Source organism: Triturus cristatus, chromosome 11 (genome assembly GCF_964204655.1).
Source record: "Triturus cristatus chromosome 11, aTriCri1.1, whole genome shotgun sequence".
Lineage (NCBI taxonomy): Eukaryota > Metazoa > Chordata > Amphibia > Caudata > Salamandridae > Triturus > Triturus cristatus.
The window spans coordinates 690,584,291-690,599,714 of record NC_140594.1 but is presented as its reverse complement, the minus strand read 5'-3'; positions in this window follow the sequence as shown (position 1 = coordinate 690,599,714).

The following is a 15,424-nucleotide window of genomic DNA, read 5'->3' as shown; positions in this document are numbered from 1 at the left end:
GAACAAGTACATATATCACACAAAATCCCTTGTTTATTCCTTATGATCATAGTATCAGCAAGGAGACCCACCCCAGGGAACCTTTCACATCCTGCACATCACACAAACGTACAGCATCAAAACTAAATGTGGTTTGGATTTTAATGTGGTTGAGGTCGATGGGTTTTTACCTTGTTTTGAATGATGGTTTGTGTGATGCTTGGCGTTTGAGAGTTTTTTATATTTTGACAGCATAATGATGCTCTATAAAGTAATTATGTTAAGATGAAATACGCAGAGTATTAGTGTCATTGGATGATCTCATCAGTGATGCCAGCAATGATGTCCTATCTGTAAGCAAAAGACACACAAATGATGGACGGAATGGAGAACACATCAAACATTCCCCTACAGTCAAAAGATCTGGATTGAATCCATTGTTCTGTTTCTCACCATGCCACCCCTGTTTAGACCCAGCCATATGCAAATCAGTCTTAGCCCTGCTCCTCATGAGAAAAGTCCAGCCCGAACTGTTAAGCCAGGTCCTCCCTGGACCAGAAATGAACATCCTGGTTCCGGTTTTGGGGTATCACTCCTCATCAGCCAGGCTAGCTTGAATCCAGTGAAACAGTGAGACCGGGACACATGTCTGGGCATACCCGGTACACTTAGGACAAGAAAGCAAAAGAGGCACAAATGATGTATGACATGCAGAACAAATCAAACATTCACCCCCAGTCACGAGAACTGGGTTAAATCCATTGTTCTTTTGCTCACCATACCACCCCAGTTTAGACCTAGCCATATGCAAATCAGTCTTGACCCTTCTCCTCATGGGTACAGTCCAGCCCAAACTGCCCAGCCAGGTCCTCCTTGGACCAGAAACAAGCATCCTGGGACCGGTTTTGGGGTATCACCCCATATCAGCCAGGCTAGTCTGAATTCAGTGGCACCGTGAGTCCGGGACCCATGTCTGGGCATAACCGGTGCACTTAGGGCGAGAAAGCAAATGACGCGTAATTGATGGACGGGGTACGGAACAAATCAAACATTCCCCCCGTCAAGAGATCAGGGCTAAATCCATTGTTCTTTTGCTTACCATGACATCCCAGTTTAGACCCAGCCATATGCAAATCAGTCTTGACCCTGCTCCTCATTGGAACAGTCCTGCTCGAACTGCCAAGCCGGTCGTCCCTGGACCAGAAACGAGCATCCTGGGACCGGTTCCGGGGTATCACCCCTCATCAGCCAGAATAGCTTGAGTCCACTTACACAGTGATTCTGTGACCAATGCCTGTGCCTACGCAGCACACTTAGGGCGAGAAAGCAAAAGACACACAAATGATAGACGGAATGCAGAACATATCAAACATTCACCCCTGTCAAGAGATCTCGGTTAAATCCATTGTTCTTTTGCTCACCATGCCACCCCAGTTTTGACCCTTCCATATGCATTTCAGTCTTGTCCCTGCTCCTCATGTTAACAGTCTAGCCCGAACTGCCAAGCCAGGTCCTTCCTGGACCAGAAACAAGCATCCTGAGACCGGTTTCTGGGTATCACCCCTCATCCACCAGGCTAGCTTGAATCCAGTAGCACAGTGAGCCCGAGACCCGCATCTGGGCATACTCAGCGCACTTAGAGCAGCCGAACTACATTATTCACAGCCTTTAGCTATGCACAGTGGGGGTGGTCTGGCTATACTGCTCCTAAACCTTTATTGCAGGCCTCTGGTAATATCAAAGTATGTAAAGCTGTAAAAACCATTCCATATACTTTAATTCCTATGACTCCCGATCGCACACTTCTTTACTTCAGTAAAAAACGCAAATCATGATTTTTACTGGCAAAGTTTTTTTTAAATGTGCTCTATCAGTCTACTTTACCGAGAAAAGACACAAGTTACCTTACGTTGCTAGGCAAGGCACCTTACCGATGGTCTATAGCAAGACAACCTTTGGTCTAATTCCCTCTGTTGAAAATTGTTGACCTAGAATGCAATCTTTGCTTTCCTAAACTTGTGAGATCAAACTCTTACAATCTTTCCAAAATGTTCCTCACACTCATGATAGGCTGTTGTCATTAGTTAACATAAACAAGAACAGCTTGGAAGAATTTTACACAAACTAAGTAACAGTGAATCTTGTCAATAGGCTGCAGAGATTAAATCAAAAGGCTTTCGTAAAAATTGTTAAAATCCTCAAATTTTGTATGGTTGCTGGAAGCTGTATACAGTTTCATGAGAAATGTGAAATTGCATAGACTTTCTCAATAATTGCACTTTCATAGCGAAATTTGGTTTGCCAGGATCTTGCATTACTTTTATTTGTTTTATATCACTTGCACCTTGCATAAAAAAGTCTCACCTGATACCCGTAGAAGACTAGCTCAAGGAGAATATGTCTCTAGGTGATATCCTTCCTGTGTGAACCAGAATCCTGGTGGTATCTTGTGAGACTGTTTTTAAAACAATGTGCATGTATTAAAAAAATTACACAGAAAATCCATAATGCTACATTTTGCAACATTTTGTAAAGTTCACAAAATTCTGCAATTTTGCCAGTATAATTACAATTTCAACTCTGCTTCACCGTTTCAGAAGTCAGTTGAAAGTTTGAATAGCAGGGGCAGGCTGTTGTTGCAGGGGTGGACTGAGCTCACTAACATATTTCTTTTCTGTTGACCATGGCAGGTTAATTAGTGTTTACTACTGGTACAGATTTCCATAACCTGGAATCATAAGTTACCCTTTCTCTGCTGGTGGACTCTTTTGACACCCAGCAGCATTTCATTTATTATGCAGAATGGAGTATTTTTGTATTGCAGTGATCAATATTTTTTAAGCTGTGAATGTTGGTTGATTTGTGACAGTTGTAAGGTCTTATGGAGTATGACTACTGGAGAGATTTCACTGAACCACCATGTTTGTTTTGGGAGAGGTTTTCACAGATTTGACTCATAGATTATGCCCATAACATTTGCTTTCTATACAGGGGCAAGGCTAAACTTCAAGAGTGTAGGCTTTAATAATGGCTTCTCTGCATCCTAGGCTTTATTTAAATTTTGAAATGGAGATGTAGCTACGTTCTATTGCATACATCAGAAACTGACACTTATATTACGTGTTTTCCTGAGACAGATGATGTGTGTAATTGCTGTTTAGAAATGGTAACCGAGATCATCTTGGTGGAAAATTTATTAGATACAATTCTGATTAGATTTCTGTGATTAAAAAGATATTTTTGGGTGAAATCTAAACTGCTCTCAAAAAATTCAATTTTCTCTCGTCCTTTAAAGAGAATACCAGTGTTTTCTGTGACACATGACACTAGAACAAGGAAAATTGGTGCTACGTTGCGGGACTCATAAATGGTGCGGCTGAGGTTTTCTCTGTTTGCCAGTGCCATCTTTGTCTCTCTGATGAGTCCGAAGAATGAATTGGTATATGTAGGTTGTGTAGTTACAGGTACTCCACAAGTGGTGTTACGACTTCCCATTCTAAGATTATGTGTAGGCTAGAGAATTTAAAAATAGGCCTGAAGATCGCAACTACTGTAGATTGATTGGTGGCGTTTTCAGAAACAGATTGTTAATACATTATAATACATGAGCATCTGCAAAACCTGCATAAATGCCTGTCTCTAATTTCTTTATAATAAGTGACCTGTGATGCAACCAAACACCAATTAGAAAGAAACAACATTAGAACTCCACTGTAATAAGTTATTGCAATCGAGTTACGACGTCACACTGCCTGTTGCTGGTCAGGTCATGGAGCACCTGTTTAAAGCAACGAAAATTAAACTTAGCTTTTTTCTATGCACAATTTTGCTATCTTGCAGTAACTAGCAAAAGGAACATGATTATTTTTTGCGTTGTATAGATAATTATGCACAACGTTACAATCTTTCTGCATATTTCTCAATTCTGAGATATGTTAACCCCTTCGGTGCTCATGACGGAACGGTTCCGTCATGAGCCACGGTTGAGCTGTGCTCATGACGGAACCGTTCCGTCATGACCACGCCCGCGCAAGAAACCGTCAGCACAGCGGCGGAATTTGCGCAGCATGGAAGGGGTTAAAAAAAAATAAGTTGCATTGAACTGTTTCAAATATCTTTTTGCAACCAATACCTAACAGGTTTTTGATATGTTTAATTTTGCACTATAGATTCTGTTTTTATTCTTCATGTTTGTAAGCATGCTCTCTCTTTCATATGAAAGAGCTACGAGCCAAGGATTTAGGTGGTTTGTGGGAAATGTGATGGTGTGACCATGTATTACATGGGACAACGTACCCCATGCCTTACATTATAAGGATATGGCAAGTCACCTAAGAGTTCTATAACCTTATAAAAGAACTTGGCCTATGGCCTTGTTCCTCTGTGTGGTTATGGAATGCCTCAGTGACTTGCAATATCCTCATAATTTATGGCAGGGGGTACTTTATCCCTTATATTATACGCAGGACTTCATGTTGAGAACTAATGCATTCTGTGATCTCAATGGAGGTTGCGGTTAGAGGCTTTCCTCATTTTTCCTCCTTCATAACCTTATCTAAATCTATAGCCAAATAAGAAAGTAGAGAAAACTGTTTAGGATTTTGGATGGATAAGGAGATCGTTCAGGTTTTTAATTGTATCTTTGGGGAGTCTCAGTATTCAAGATTCAAAATATGTTGAAAGGCTGCAACAATGTAATGTAGTAGCAGATAGAATATGTTTAATGGTTTCAGGTATAGTAGGTGCATGAAAAGTATGATATTGCCCTTGCAGCTTTGTCAACATTCTTGGTGCACTATGATTTTTTGCACTCTTTGTTGATGTATGACAATGTCTTCAGTGCATTCTGTCTATCATGTGTAGGTCACAAGCTAACCAGAAATCAGGAATACAATTTATGTCTTCTTGGAATTAATCAAATTACCTTTAAGTAAGCCTAAAATATGTTTACGTTTAAGTTTTCATTTGGTGAAGCTTGCAAGGAGCTTTGCACTTTGAGGGCTCAAGCTATAGGTCCACATCTGATTCTTCCTTCAAAATCAATGATTTACCCTAGAGCTTTATCTTGGCTTTGGAGTTAGGCTGTTAAATATGACTGATTTTGAATTGGGGGTATTGCAAGCAACGCATATGGTTGTGGATTCAATCTCCCACGCAGTGAAAGAAGGAGCTTGTGACAAAAAAAATCTGTCTTAAACCATCGGCCTCCCTTCTGTTATGCTGTAATACCACTTTAAAAGCAACAAAAACAATCAAATCTGGCTCCCCTTTGGATAATGTACAAATAAATATTATGAAAAAAGGCAAAGATATCATAACTCCAGCCCTAACTAGTATGTACAATCTTTCAATTTGCAGCGGAAAAGTTCCTGACCCCTGGAAGCACGCAATAATCAGCCAATGGCTAAACAAACACACCTAGACCCCTCTAAAGCTGACAGCTGCAGACCTATATCCCTGCATCCAGGTGTTAGCAAGATCCTATAGCAATTGATAAATGGACATCTGACTAAGTTTCTGGAGGATGATAATTTCCTGCATTACACACCGACTGGTTTCAGGCCTGACTGTAGCACTGAAACAGCCATGCTGTTAGCCACAGAAAATCTTTGGAAAACTCTGGATCTAGGAGGAGCAGCTGCACTTATTCTTTTAAATTTAACTGTGGCTTTTGATACAGTTTCCCACCCGGTCCTCCGGCTCAGATTGAAGGTGCTTGGGACAATGGGAAAAGCACTTCAATAGCTTTATTCCTTCTTACAAAATACATGTTTTCAGGTTAGGGGAAGCCCACATTTGTCAAATGTTCAGCAGCTTAAGTGTGGTGCTCCTCCCTGAGCACCATGCTTTTTAAAATGCACATACGGCCTCTAACTGACATTATGTGCTCTTTTGGCTTTACCATGGTATCCTATGCATATGACACCCAAATTGTCATCTCTCTGACACATAACATTAATCAAGCAGTGTCAAATCTATGAACCTGCTTGGGACAAGTCAATAACTGGATGGCCTGCAGTTGCCTTAAGTTTAATGGCGACAAGATGGAGGTTATGGTGGTGGGGAATGACGCTTCTCTTTGGGACCAGCTTACTTGGCATCCTTGTTTAGGGGATCGCCCGTCCCCCTCACTGGTGGTCAAGAGCTTGGAAGTCTGTTTGGATGCTGGTCTCACCATGTTCTCCCAGGCAACAAAAGTGGCAGAGACATGCTTTGGCCTATAAAGAGCATTAAGGAAGAACCTGAAATGGCTCCCAGCTGAAACAAGAAGAATTGTGGTACAAGGCCTCATATTCTCACAACTAGACTATTGTAACTCGCTCTCCTGGGGCAGTCCAGCCAATGTTGTAAAAAGACTACAGATTATACAAAATGCTGTAGCTTGCGTCTTACTGTACATTCTCAAATTGCACGCCGTGTGTACTGCACTGGCAAGACTCCACTGGCTCCCAGTTAAGACAAGGTTTGAGTTTGAGGCCCTGAGCATTACACACACAATCAAATATGCTCAGGTTTCACATATTATAAATCAGCTAATTGTCTCATACAGCAGCTCACAAGACTTGAGGTCAAACAATTGCTCCCTCTTAGACATGCCAAAGATTAGAAGAGCCAGAGGTGGAGGACGGTCTTTTCTATACTTGGCACCCAAGATCTGGAACTACCTTACCATACATCTGAGAGCTAACCACAATATCTTGAGTTTTAGAAAGCAATTAAAGATGCATCTGTTCAGTTAGTCACTACCCCATCTCGTTTTTATTATGTCTACTAGCGGTGTGGAGACCATATTTGGGTAGCCATGTGCTCCACAAATCTAGGTAACATAACATAAAATAACATTTTTTTTACTAAAGCTCTGCAGAAAATCTTATGTCCTCTGGGGCAGTTTTTGCTTGGGAGAATCCCAGCTTGAACATATCTGCCTAGCAAGGCAGAACTAACAACAACCTTCATTGTGGTAGCAGACATTTTACTCATTTTCCTGCCCACTGACTTCCATATATTTGCTTTTTTTGTCAGGGTGAACTGGGGGAACAGGAAATGTGGCATATATTTGGTTTTTGACATAGTCACAGAGTCTGTTTAGGGATTTTGTGTGTAAACAGAAGCTCCTGGTCATGAGAATTATATTTTCTTCAGGAGTCTAGTATGAGTAGTCATGGCAGAGACAACAACAAGAAACAATTGTATTGCCAGTTGTCCGAGACATTGCACCAGAGGAAATAGTGGTATTGCTGCCGAACAATGGCATGGAGGGCCTGATTTAGAATTTGATGGACAGGTTACTCAATAATAATGTGACAGATATACCATCCGCCTATATACAAGTGCTATAGGATACAATGCAAGCTCTAAAGCAGATCCAAAGACTTAAATATCACATGCATCAGAATACTGAGCATCAATGTCTCTCCGATCATTATCATATTATGTGGTGGTTCTGTATCTACAAGTCCTGTTGCCATCATTCATCCCTTTTCCATATTGCACATCACGATGTAATACCAGTGGTGCTGGCGCCTTAGTGCAAAAGATAAGCAAGCAGATCAAAACTACACAGAAAATATACAGACAGATATGGAATCCAGATGGACATGGCAGATGGATTTTAATCACACTAAAGTGGCATAATTTGCCCATTTCATACAGGAATGCAGCTTTTCAAATGATGAATGTAATATAATATAATACGATAAAATGTGTTTCTCTGATGCTTTCAGCACATATATCAGGTTCCATGGTCTGTCATTTGTAGATTTCTCTACATAAAAGCAAGTTCACCGCCAGTAAAGAACGATAGTCCTTAATAAGCAAACACAGTTTTGAGCTACTGCATACATTAATTTACATAATATATTCACCCACTACTATAGCAAACTCAGAGGGCCATTTTTATTCATTGGTTTCATATCCATTTTCCTATGGCATCACTTGCTGGGAGTGGGTGATGACACATGGGCCGATTCAACAGGGGTCGTGAGAAATGCACTGCACCTTTGGTGGCAAAGTAAGTTTTTTTAATGTTCTGTTTAACTTTTGAGTTTCTCATTCATATACTTCTAAATATGCAGTAATTTGCAATCCTATTCAATTTCTCATGTTGTATATCATGAATATGTTTTATCAACATTCATATTTAGTACCTTCCCTCTGTTTCTTTTACTAGTGCTTATTTATCTCAACATTTCAATTTATTCTCTTTCTTACAGTTCTGAAAGATTGCTTCACGCCAGTTTGTTTTATACTTTATTTCAATTTGTTTGATCTGAATTCTCTATTCTCTTGTGGGTTGAATGAGTCAATTAGCTGACTCCATATTGCTTTAGTTGTAGATTTGTATGAATTGTAATCTTTCTCAGTTCTTTTGAAACTGACCATTTAGCTGCATCTGTTTCCAAAAATAGTATTTGGTCCGCCCATCCAATTTATCTCAATGTGTCTATTGGCTTATATCAGTCTAAGTGCGAAGAATCTATATTGTCCATGCTGGATCATAGGGTTCTGGGGTAGGGCAGGCCCAGCATACAATGTTTGAGGTCTAATGCTATGATAGATACCCCGGTCCTCTAGCCTATCTATGACACTTTCTCAGAAAAAGATGATTACCTTCCTGGTCACATGCATGAAGTCTGCTTGTTTAGTGGTTCATTTGAAGAAATTGAAATTTATTTAATAATATAACATACTGACAACTTTTGGCAGAACGTACAATCTCTGTAGATGTTTTATGTGAATAGGTCTAATTCGTGGTTACTAGATACTTTGGAGGTGTTTTGCAGACCCCTCTTCCAATCTGTGTCAATCAGCATGGTGTCAAATTCAAATTTTACTTTTATTTGCAGTTCTTGTTGGAGGTGTTCTGCTTTAATAGCCTGAAACAGTGTTGTCTGTGGTCCCTCTTTAGTGTGTCACAAGTGCCTTTATTGTGATTGATTAAGGGGGGCTTCCCATGCATTTGGTGCTGTCCTGGCCATCCTAGCATATTGTAGGAATGGTCTCCTTGATATTACACAGTGGATCCTGGCCACTTCAAATGTGCATAACTTACCACCTCATAAACGTCTCCCAACTATTGGATTTCGGCCTCTATCCAGTTTGCAACCCTGGCCTCCAGGAGTATCTGCCTAATACCTTTAGTCCCCATACTAGGGCTTAGTCTGTGAAGGGGATCTTTAGCATTACAAGCCTACTCGCATATTCGTGTCATCATTGGGATCAAAGTGGGATGTTTTCAGTCTGGGGTTCTTCATTTAGCACATGTTTTTAACTCTCTTTCTCTATTTTCCATTTCCATCAACAATGGTGGTAAGTATTGTAGTTATGAGGGCGGATAGTTGGATTCCATATGTGACACTCCTTGCTCACCTTTATTGCAGGGAAACTGGAGCACTTTAAGTTTGATACTGGGCCTCTTGCCTACCCAGATCAATAGTATAAAGACAAACATATAAACATTATAAATATACTACCTTAGTTATGATTATTCTCTTGGTTAACTAAACAAACACTCTCTTGAATGCATGGAGACACCTGGGGACTATAATATAGCCTTATAGCCCGCTGTAGCTGGCTATACTGACCATTAGAACATTGGAATGTTGGGAGCTCAATTGTAGACAATGGAGTGCTCCATGCTTCTACGGGCCGGTAAAGGCCCACAGAGCAACATTCCAATGTGTTACAAAGACCTCTCAGAGCTTGAGGGGATTTAAATTCCCTCGAGCTTCAAGAAGCCTTTGTTTAATTTGTTAGAACATTCTGCCCTCCAGTGGCAGAATGTTCTAATAGCCTAATAGCCCTTCGTAGCAGGGCTATACCGGCTATTAAAGTCCCGTCCCTTGTTAAAGTCCCACGCCTTTGGCTTGGGTCTTTAACGCGGGAGCGGGCCTTTAATAGCCGGTATAGCCTGCTACGGCGGGCTATAAGGCTATATTAAAGGCCCACTCCAGTGTTAAAGGCCCAAACCGAAGACAAGGGCCTTTAACAAGGCAGCAGGGCTTTAATGCCAGTATAGCCCAGCTACGGAGGGCTATAAGGCTATTGAAGTATTCCGCCACTATAATGCAGAATGTTCTAAGAAATAAAACAAAGGCCTCATTAAGCCCAAGGGGATTGAAATCCACTCGGGCTCCATGAGGCCTTTGTTCATAGCAATAGCTGTGTAGGACAACACTGGAATGTTGGAGCTCCAGGCTTCTAATGACCATTCGAAGACTGGAATGCTCCATTGTTTCAGTGGAGCTCACAACATTCCAATGTTCTAATTATTTTTATCAGTGCCACTCTACCAATTACAGAGAACAGTACTTTGTCTAGAAGTCAAACTGCTGATGCTGTGTTCGTAATGATCTTGTCTGCTAGATCTGTCAGCCTTTGCGTGGTCGTTCCCCAAATCTTTTGCCTTCTCCCGCCTGTTTTGCAGAATTTGTTTCTTTTGGCTTTAGGACTTTGTGCACTTTACCACTGCTAACTAGTACTAAAGTAGGATAATTTGCTCACACTTGATTGGCATATTTCATTTACTTTCAGTAAAGTGATATACCATATACCAAGGGCAAGTAAATTAAATGCTACTAGTCGGCCTGCCGCACTTATTTTGCTTCTCACTTAAGTAGCCCCTTAAGACATGTCACAGGCCTAATATGCAGCCTACGAGCAGTTTAACCTGCCAATTCGCCTTAGCAAAATAACCCTTTTCTTTTACATGTCCAGGTAGTAAAAAAAAGAACATATTTGTTTTTCACTACTGTGAGGCATAACTCTTCATTAGGATAACATTGGGTTACCTTATCACATTTAATATGTGATAACATTTTGATTGGGAGCAGGTAGCAATGTCATGTTTAGTGTCTAGGGAATAGACACTTTAAAATATCTTTAGTGGTGAAGTTGGATTTAAAGTCACAGTTCTAAAAAATGCCAATTTTAGAAAGTTACAATTACCTTCCCCCAACACTTTGATGCATGCAGCCTTTTCCTCGGTCACATGACTCGCTGTAGTTGGGAGTTTGGTCTTTATGTATTCCACCCAGCCACCCACACAATAGCGAGCCTAAATATTAACAGGATGGTGGGATGGAACTGTACACAGCCCCAATTGCACTTAAAATCGCTGCTTCAGCTCACACACAAAGAACTTCACGCTAGCTTAAAATGCCTGCAGAAATCCTGGCACCAGTACAGTTAGGCAGGAAATTCCAAACACTTCTGTAGGGGGAATACTCCAGAAGTTTCTTTCACTTCAAAGGGGGAAATAAGTATAAAAATAGGATTCTCAGACCCAGTGTTCAATTCACTTCTGGACCTGCTGAAGCACTCAACGTTTTGCCCTGCTGCCTGTGGCCTGCTGTTTACTTCAGAGGACTGCTTTGCTGCACCAAGAGGTCTGCCCTGCTACCTGGAGCCTCTCTTGTGCCGTGAGAGTACTGCTTTGCTGTTGGAGACTTTTTACTGCTTGAATCCAGGGTTTCATGAGTGACTCTAAGGGATAGTTGGCTGGCCTCCTGATCAGAACATTAGTCCTGACCCTCCAAGTGGTGTCCCATCCATTCATTGGAAGTGGTGCTAAAGGTGCCTAGATAGCACTAATCCAAAAGTTAGACAATTTTCTGCCAAAATGTTCTCAGAGAACTGAGAGAAGTTCAGCACCCGAGGTGCATCGACAGTCAGCCTGACTTCATGGCAGCTCATACTACTTTCTTCGCCGCAGCAGCTAATCCTTTTCATCTGCTCCTCACAGTATGGGATCCGGCTTCGTGGATGCCTTGTTGGCTACAGCCTGCAGCTTTATTGCGCTGAAGATTTTCACCTTCCAGCTTCTAAAAAAGAGAACAAGTTTGAATGTAGAAAACTTCACTGCGACTTCTTCCAGCATCTCCCCGACAATGACACCTCAAACTCCTCAGGCTACCTTGCCCCTCTGAACTGTACCTTCTCAGACATTTTTCTTCTAAAATGTTTCCAAGTCCGAAGGTAGGTAGAGAAAGGACCCAATCCTCATCATGTATCCATATCGCACTCCGGTGTGGTCAGCCATAACTTGAGACTTTCTCCCTTTCTTGCTGACCAGAAGTCTGGGACTAGTGGTTTCATGTTTTAGGAGTTATATGTCACTTACATTTTTTTTTTAAATTATAACTCCAGTGTTACTGATTGGATTTTTGCAGTTTTGGTGCCAAATACTTTATTACATTTTACTTTATGTTTCTTAATTGGTGTGGGATTTTTCTTGTGTTGTGTTTTCACTTTATTACTGTATAAGTGCTGCATCAATACTTTACACATTGCCTCTAAGTTAAGCCTGAATGCTTTTGTTGCAAGCTACAAGAGGGTTAAGCATAGGTTTTGTGGTTCATCCTGACAATAAATGCAGCAGTTTCTTGAGTAAGGGTTCACTCCCTTATTCAACAATCTAATTTCTCACACTGTCTATATTCAATCAAATGTTTTTTTACCTTGTCATGTGTCACCCTTCGTCCTAGGTATTTTAAGTCTGCAATGTCCAGTGTATTCCCAGGTTTATATAACTATTATCGATACTGTGAGCCCTTGCCCTCAATGGGAACAGGTTAGATTTATTTCACTTAGTGAGTAGTGTAGAAACAGGTCCAAAATGCTCCAGTATCTGATCATCTTTGGTAACGACTACTTGGATTTGGGTAAATATGTAAATGCGGCATCTGCATATTGTGATATTGTGTGTATGATATCTTGATCATCTAGTGTTTCAATCTTGTATTTTTATTTCGATTTATAAAGAACATTCATTAGGAAGGGAGTCTAAGCGCTAGCACCAGCCAGAGTGAAACTGCAAGAGCATCGTTAAGGTTGAGAGCATAACCATGTTTTGATATGCTTGCGAAACACAGTGTAAGAATTCAGACTTGTAATATAAGTCGATAACATATTCCATAACATGGCGGTTGCCACAGAAAAAGCACAGCAACCCCATCTAACTTTCCAGAACCTGGGAATGATCAGTGCTGAAGATCTAATCTGTCTTTTAGGAGAACACAAGTTGAAAACAGTTCTTAGGTACCATGAGCCCTTCTGGTGAAGAACCTTATATTCCTTGCAGAGAGCTTTGAAAATCACCCACTTCCTCATGGGAAGCCAGTGAAGAGAACGCAATCCCTACCTAACAGGAAGATGTTTAGGGACATCCAGAACCTCCTGTGCAGTCACATTTTGGATGACAAGAGGTTTGTTTACAGACTACTTATTGGAATTTAAATATAGAGCGTTACAGTAGTCAAGGCTATGGCCACTTAAACTCTTAATTCCCCAGGTAAGAATAGAATTATCTTCTTCAGGATCTTAATAATGAAGAAACAAGAGCTCATCGTCCTGTTGACCTGAGAATCGAAGGTAAGGGTGTTATTGGAAATCACTCCCAGGTTTTTTCACAGCGGCCACAGGGGTGGGTAAAGGGCTCCAATTCTCAGGCCACTAGAGCTCAGACCACGCAGAATTGTCTGCCCCAAAGACCACAATCTCAGTCTTCTCTGATTTCCACCATACGCAACCAACCTGAACTTGTCCGCCACAAGTGCCAAGTTGTCACATATAGAGACAATGATTTGTGTGTCATCCTCATAGGACAACACTGGGAACCCAAAGGATCACACCAATTTTGCAAATGGAGCCACATAAATATTAAGCAAAGTTGGACTGAGATAGGACCTCTGCCGGACTCCACAGTGAAGCTGCAAGGGTTTAGCCCTGTAGTCTCAGCAGCTGATAGTTATGGTTCTTTTCTCCAGGAAGGATCTCAAAATATCCAAAGCAGTATCCCTCAGCTCAGCCTGTGGGGTGGAGATACTGTATCAAAGGCTGTGGACAGATTGAGCATAACCAGGATAGCCGCACCTCCCTGATCCACCTGTCAGCGACTAAAATCTGCTGCTGCGATCAGTGCCAATTCGGTGCTATGGCCACTCCAAACCCATTCTGAGATGGGTCCAGAAGATCATGACTGGTAAAGAACTGAGCTAATTCTTGATTGATGCACTTCCCAAGAATTCTTTTTGGAGCAGGCAGAAGAGAAATTGGGTGAAGGTTGTTAAAGTCTTCAGGATCCCCATCGCGGTTTCCTTTGAAAAGAGGATAACAGTTACCCCTTTCCGGCACTAGGGGAACACTCCTGACTTGATATTCTGCTTATAAACCTTCTCCAAGTAGGCTGCGTTTAGGTCTGGCACAAGTTGCAGTACCCTGGGAGGACCATACCATTGGGGGGCCTGATCAATGGAGTCAGCTTCTGATAGCATTGGTGCCTGCCTATCTCCAATACTGGTGAATTCCAAAAAGATCTTCAGAATCTTGACTCTGAAATAGGTAGCAACACTAATAAAAAAACCTTGGGAGTTCTTCAACACCCGTTGAGTTGGTGAAGACGCAAGATCTTATACTACCGTATAAAGTTCATTAGGGATATTGGAGGCTGGTCTTATTTTGTTATGTAAAATTAACCAACTTTGGCACTTTTAAGGCATTTTTATACTTTTAGATCATTACTTTGTTTATTTTTCTCTTCTGGATTAGGTGTCATCCTCCACCTCTTTTGTTGCCTCCAACATTGCCGTTGGAGGTCTTTGAGTTCCTCAGAGAACCAAGGAGCAGAGGCTTTCAATCTGATATCAGTTATTTTTTTCATGGGTTCCACCTGATCGATGGCTGTCTTCACCCATAAGTTAAAGACGTCTGCTGCCATTGCCTGACAGCTATAACCTGCTACCTGGGCCATACTGAGAGTTGCTTGTAAGAAAAGGTTTTCCCCAAATAACTTTTTAGGCCCAAGAGGGGGGAAGAAAAACAAATCTAAAAGGAAGCTACCTCTTTACCGACCTATATTTCTTTTATTTTATGGTGAACACTCTCAAAAAATCTTAAAAAGCACACAAATAAACAGTGATAACCCATGAATACAATGTCTACACACAGTTATTTCTTTTTTTCATCTTTGTTTATTTTATTTGATAGGCAAATAATTTTTTGTATCAAAAGTTATTATAAGTATTTCATTTCAGTGTTGTCATTTGTAATGATTCACATATATGATGAAGACAAATATGTACAATTGGACAAAGGTATAAAACATATAAAAAAACATTAGTACAAATCACAATGCTAGGACAAATAATTTAGCCCCTCGATAGGCCAATTAAATCTCTACATTCATATCTTGCATACTAATCTTGCATACTAGCAGTCATACCACAAACAAATCAATATAGAGAAAGAAACCAATAAAAGTGCACAACTGGAAGAGTCAATTATCTTAGAGTGTTCAGATATTCTCTCAGAGTTTGACTGTAAAGTTTATAGTAACAGACTTAATTTCTTCTTCTTATTTGATCTGAGTTGGTCCAGATATACTTTGTTGTCCAGTTGTGGAGAAGCTGGTCTACGTACGTTTCGGTGAGAGATAATTTAAAATCAC